A 6,869-nucleotide genomic window follows, 5' to 3' on the forward strand; every position below is an offset into this window, starting at 1 on the left:
AAAAAAATAATTGAAGCTTGAAATTCTAAAACACAAAGGAAAAAAAACTTCAAGAGAATCAACATAATTGAATAAAAAGCTGTCAATACTTTTGATTCATTTTCTTAATACCTCAAGTAAGAAAAATTAAAAATAATTTCTGAGAAATGAGATATAGTGTACAGCTTTTGACAAAAAAAATGTACTACGACACCTAAAATACGAATATATTGAACGAACACGAGATACTTTTGATTTAAAAAGCTAACCGCAAGCTAGAAATTCAGCATCATCACCTTAGGAAAAATGTGCATATCAAAGGCTGATTATTTTGTAATACAGCATTTTGGTAAGCAGATGCAGCTTATCAATCGATTCTTCTTCTACCGATCAGGCCAAGTACAGTTACGTATTTAAGTTTTCGAGGAATTTCTAGCGATTTTACTCAATCCTTTAAAAAATTAGAAAATCTAAAATTTTGATTTCAGTCGAATTTCCATTTTTTCAGAAGCTTGAAGTAATCTGAAAAAAAAATAAATAAAAGATTCTTTAAAAGTTGACCGGGTCATTTGGAACTTCCTTTGTTTCCTTTTCCTTAAGATGTAACGATATTGATAGAATGATGCATCAATACGCTTAAACGACGTTTTAAGCTAACTTTGAACTCAATGTGTTGAGAACTAAACAATATTTGAAACTCGAAATATAGTCACTTTTTGGTTTCTGTAAAATCCCTCAAACTAAATCCCTCTAAAATCAGGCTGCTCTCAAGTCGAAAAAAATTCAGACTGATTAATTACCATTTACAGCATTATTACTATCTTAACCAGTAATAATTAAAGCAAAAAAATGCTCATATTCACCAGCACATTTGACTACATGTGGTGGTAGCTTTGTTTTTAAATATTAACTTTATTTTACCAATTCTCGCACCTAAGGTCCCTGATTTAACAACAAACTCATTTTCCTTCTCTACTGTGGGTTCTAACTAGGCCTAGCTTTTGTAGTTCCTAAGTAGGAGAAGAGCTCTCTCAACGTTCTCGAAAATATCATAATAGAGAATTAAAATAAAAAACTTCATTGGCCATGAAAAATGCAACTACTGATATTTTGCGAAATAAAATTTGTAAACAAGAAAATAGCTTTAGAAAAGCACACATCATGTAGCTTATTCAGGTCTTCTCTTGAAACCCCAACACCGATTATAGTGTAAATTAATTTTTATCCAGCCTGACATTATTGGTCTTTGAACAAATTAGCTCTTTGTCAGAAAATACTCTCATAAAATGACAACTATCTGAATGTTCTGAAGATGAAGCAATTTTCAAAGAGATTGAACAGCCTTATCGAATTACTGAAAACCTTAAGGTATGGAACGGAAACTGTTTACGTGGAAACGAATCAGTCCATGGAATATCCTATTACGAGACTTTTGAAATCAAAGAAAATATATTAAGACTCAAGATCAGAGTTGGACGATTTACTTGTGATTGGTGCTATTTTAGATGATAGCTAAAGAAAATAGAGAATGGGGCTATTTCCCAGCTGAGCCGTTGAGGCTGTAATTAATATGATTTTATTTTCTACAGTTTTAGTCTTTCCTCCAAATTTACACCCTCCTACCGACTTACGGCCTTTTCATACCCCTGCGAAAACTATAGCTTTTATACCCCTCCAGATTCCAACCCAAAGATTTCTATTTTGGCTCCACTAAAGGAGCTCATTTTCATATAGATTTCACAGAATCTGAAGAATTCCGACATTTATTTTTCTTTTTTTTAAACCGATGGTTTCTTTTTCAATTCCTATTCGTACCTTGAGGTACAAATTGAAAAAAATACCAAATATAAAAATAACAGAACATGGAATATTAAACTCTTCGGCTGGATTTTAAAAATTTTTTGTTAGAAAGTTAATATATTGTTGAAGATCACACTCAATTGTTCGATTTTAAACCTTTGTTGAAAATTCAGCAAGAAATCTTTTTTAACCAGTTGAAATTTCAACGCATTTTTTGTTGGAAATCCAATTTTTTGAAGTATATATCCACACCTTAAGAAGTTAGAAAAGATCACGAGGATAAAAACAGCACCAGAAGAAAAGAAAACGAATAAAAAGCCAGTTCTGCGATTCTATAGTAATATCAGTATGTCATCAAGATCATTGTTAAAATTCAGATATGTGGTTGCAACGAAACCCCGAAGCCTATAGATTTCACTGTTGAACTACAACTATTTCTAGAAGGCTTAAACTGTGAACAGCATATACCACACACTGACAACCACAACCGAAAGACTACTATTGAGTTCAACATGGGCAATAACATTCAATTCTGAAGTTTGCTCTTCACAATATTCATCATATAAAACTACCTCTCAAACTACAGCATTGCTTATTCACAGGCTGAAGACGGTCAACGCCCACATGGCTAAGTCAGGAAATGGAAGGACACCAACTGGATCAAGATGGTGCAGGACCTTGACCCCGAATTCACAAGAGTCACTCGGAATTTCTCCGCCTTAAGCTGATGCCCAGTCAACTACCAGGGGTCTTTTTACTGACTCTCGAGCTCTCTAATATTCAGCACTGGAATAATATCCAAAGGCAAATCTCTCAGTCGAGGACGCAACTGCGACAAATGGGAAAAAGAGCTCTAAAACTACTCAAGCAGCTGCCTTGAGAAATTTGAGGCAGCGCAACTTTACTTCTTCCTATTGATGACTGGTCAAATTCGATTTTTCAAGCTCCAAAAAAACTCGAGGAGACAAACCCCCGTATATACGTAATAATTCCTGTTCATTTCAGGTTATAATGCTGCTCCTTACTTCCACCTGAAACAACTTTTTTATATTTTATTTTCTCCTTTTCTTTAAATAATGCTAGAAAATCCTGCGGCCCCTTCATAGAAATTTTTTTCCCTCATGATAAATTTCTCCATGAAAAGATCCTCCCGCGTAACCCCTTTCCCTCAACCCCTCTTGAACGTGAAAAAGTCCCCCTGAAAACGTTTGTACATGTCCCAATAATCATTACTATATGTAAACAATGGTCAAAGTTTTTAACTTGCAACCCCTCCCGGGGACTGTGGGGGATTAAGTCATCCTGAAAGACGTAATTATTAGGTTTTTTGACTATGTTGAACAGAATGGCTATCAAAAAATTTTGATCTAATGACTTTGGGGAAAACATGAGCGTGGGAGGGATCTAGGTGCCCGCCAATTTTTTTAGTCACTTAAAAAGGACACTAGAACTTTTAACAAGAGCCCTCTCTTAACATTCTACAACCACAGGTTCGATAGAATCACCCCTGAAAAAAAACGCATCCGTGTCTTATGGAAAAAAAAATACAAAATCCTCATTTTTGTAATTAAGAGCTTGAAACTTCTACAGTAGGGTGCTCTGACACACTCAATCTGATGGTGTGATTTTTGCTAAGAAACTTTGACATTTAGGGGGTGTTTACCCCTATTTCCTAAAATGAGGCAAATTTTCTCAGGCTCGTAACTTTTGAATGGTAGAACTAGACTTGAAGAAACTTATATATTTAGAATCAGCGTAAAAATACGATCCTTTTGATGTAACTATTGGTATCCAAACTCCGTTTTTTAAAGTTCCGGTTGCTATTCAGCTGGGTCGCTTCTTACTATAGTTCGTTACCACGAACTGTATGACTGGCTCAAACTTTGGCACCATACCATAACCGCATACTGAAGAGCCTATCCCGTTCTCCGTTCTTTTTACTGGCTCAAATTTTATCTTCATAGTATAACTGCATACTAAAGAACCAATCAGGCTCTCCGTTCATTTTACAGCCTCAATTTTAGCTCTATACTATAACTACTCTCCATTGTTTCGCTGGCTCAAAATTTGGCTCCGTACAATAACTGCGTACTAACAAACCAATCCGGTTCTCCGTTTTTCTGGCTCAAGTTTTAGCTTCATACTATAACTGCATACTTAAGAACCAATCATGCTCTCCGTTATTTTATTGGCTCCAACTTTGGCTCCATACTATAAAGGCATAGTAAAGAAGCAATCAAGCTCTCCGTTATTTTACTGGCTCAAATTTTGGCTCCGTACTATAACTGCATGCTAAAGAACCAATCATGCTCTCCATTATTCTGCTGGCTCAAAATTTCGCTCCTTAGTATAAATATATATTAAAGAACCAAATCCAGTCTCCGTTCTGTTTACTGGCTCAAATTTTAGCTCCATACTATAACTGGATACATAAGAACCAATCATGCTCTCGCTTATTCCACTGGCTCAAAATGTGGCTCCTTACTATAACTACATACTAAAGAACCAAATCCGTTCTCCGTTCTGTTTACTGGCTCAAATTTTAGCTCCATACTATAACTGGATACATAAGAACCAATCATGCTCTCCGTTATTTTACTGGCTCAAATTTTGGCTCCATACTATAACTGCATGCTATAGAACCAATTATACTCTCTGTTATTCTACTGGCTCAAAATTTGGCTCCTTCCTATAACTACACACTAAAGAACCAAATCCATTCTCCGTTCTGTTTACTGGCTCAAATTTTAGCCTCATGCTATAACTGGATACATAAGAACCAATCATGCTCTCCGTTATTTTATTGCCTCAAAATTTGACTCCATACTATAACTAAATACTAAAGAACCAAAACCGTTCTCCGTTCTGTTTACTGGCTCAAATTTTAGCTTCATACTATAACTGGATACAGAAGAACCAATCATGCTCTCCGTTATTCTACTGGCTCAAAATTTGGCTCCTTACTATAACTGCATGCTAAAGAACCAATCATGCTCTCCGTTAATTTGCTGGCTCAAATTTTGGCTACATGCTATAACTGCATTCTAAAGAACTAATCCTGCTCTTCGTTATTCTACTGGCTCAAAATTTGGCTCTCTACTATAACTGGATACTAAGGAATCAAATCCGTTCTCCGTTCTGTTTACTGGCTCAAATTTTAGCTCCATACTATAACTGGATACTAAAGAACCAATCATCCTCTTCGTTATTTTATTGGCTCAAAATTTGGTTCTATACTATTACTGTGTACTAAAGAATTAATCCGGTTCTCTGTTCTTTTTACTGGCTCAAATTTTAGCTCCATGCTATAACTGCATGCTAAAGAACCAATCATGCTCTCCGTATTTTACTGCCTTTAAATTTGGCTCCGTACTATAACTGTATATTAAAGAACCAATCTGGTTCTTGGTTCTTTTTACTAAAATTTTAGCTCCGCACTATAACTACGTAGTAAAAAAAATTAATCAGGCTCTCCGTTATTTTACTGGCTCAAAATTTGGTTCCATACTATAGCTGCATACTAAGGAGCCGATCCAGTTCTCTGTTCTTTTTACCGGCTCAAATTTTAGCTCCATGCCATAACTGCATTCTAAAGAACTAATCCTGCTCTCCGTTATTCTACTGACTCAAAATTTGGCTCCTTACTATAACTACACACTAAAGAATCAAATCCGTTCTCCGTTCTGTTTACTGGCTCAAATTTTAGCTCTATACTATAATTGCATACTTAAGAACCAATCATCCTCTTTGTTATTTTACTGGTTCAAAATTTGGTTCTATACTATTACTGTGCATTAAAGAACCACTAATCAGACTCTTTGTTATTTTACTGGCTCAACATTTGGCTTCATACTATAACTACATGCTAAATTACCAATCAGGCTCTCTTTTATTCTACTGGCTCAAAATTTGGTTCTTTACATATTAAAGAACCAAATCCGTTCTCCGTTCTGTTTACTAGCTCAAATTTTAGCTCCATACTATAAATGCATACTTAAGAACCACTCATCCTCTTTGTTATTTTACTGGTTCAAAATTTGATTCTATACTATTACTGTGTACTAAAGAACCAATCTGGTTCTCTGTTCTTTTTACCGGCTTAAATTTCAGCTCCATACAATAACTGCATACAAAAAACCCATCCGGTTCACCTTTCTGTTTACTGGCTCAAATTTTAGTTCCATACTGTAACTGCATACCAAAGAACCCTTCTGGTTCTCCGTTCTTTTTACTGGCTCAAATTTTAGCTCCATACTATACCTGCATACTAAAGAACCAATCCTGCTCTCCGTTATTTTACTGGCTCAAAATCTGGTTCTATACTATAACTGTGTACTCAAGAATCAATCTGGTTTTCCGTTTTTTTACTAGTCAAATTTTGTTCCATACTATAACTGCATGCTAAAGAACCAATCTTGCTCTCCGTTATTCTACTGGCTCAAAATTTGGCTCCTTGCTATAACTACATATTAAAGAACCAAATCCGTTTTCCGTTTTGTTTACTGGCTCAAATTTTATCTCCATACTATAAATGCATACTTAAGAACCAATCATCCTCTTCGTTATTTTATTGGTTCAAAATTTGGCTCTATACTATTACTGTGCACTAAAGAACCAATCCGGTTCTCTGTTTTTTTTTTTACCGGCTCAAATTTTAGCTCCATACTATAACTGCGCACAAAAGAACCCATCTGGTTCTCCGTTCTGTTTACTGGCTCAAATTTTAACTCCATACTGTAATTGCATACCAAAGAACCCTTCCGGTTCTCCATTCTGTTTCATGGCTCAAATTTTAGCTCCATATTATAACTTCATACTAAAGAACCAATCCAGATCTCTGTTCTGTTTGCTGGCTCAAATTTTAGCTCCATACTATAACTGCATACTAAAGAGCCAATCATGCACTCCGTTATTTTACTGGCTCAAAATTTGGTTCTATACTATAACTGTGTACTGAAGAATCAATTCGGTTCTCCGATCTTTTTACTGGCTCAAATTTTAGCTCCATGCTATAAATGCATAATAAAGAACCAAGCCAGTTCTCCGTCTGTTTACTGGCTCAAATTGTAGCTCCATACTATAATTGCATA

General features: G+C 35.4%; 1 protein-coding gene across 3 annotated transcripts in view; it reads left to right on the plus strand.

The window, feature by feature from the left end:
* LOC136029563 (uncharacterized) overlaps positions 1–6,869 on the plus strand; it is a 384,714-nt gene that overhangs the window by 289,043 nt on the left and 88,802 nt on the right. The gene's annotated exons all lie outside the window — the stretch shown is intronic.

Source organism: Artemia franciscana, chromosome 7 (genome assembly GCF_032884065.1).
Source record: "Artemia franciscana chromosome 7, ASM3288406v1, whole genome shotgun sequence".
Lineage (NCBI taxonomy): Eukaryota > Metazoa > Arthropoda > Branchiopoda > Anostraca > Artemiidae > Artemia > Artemia franciscana.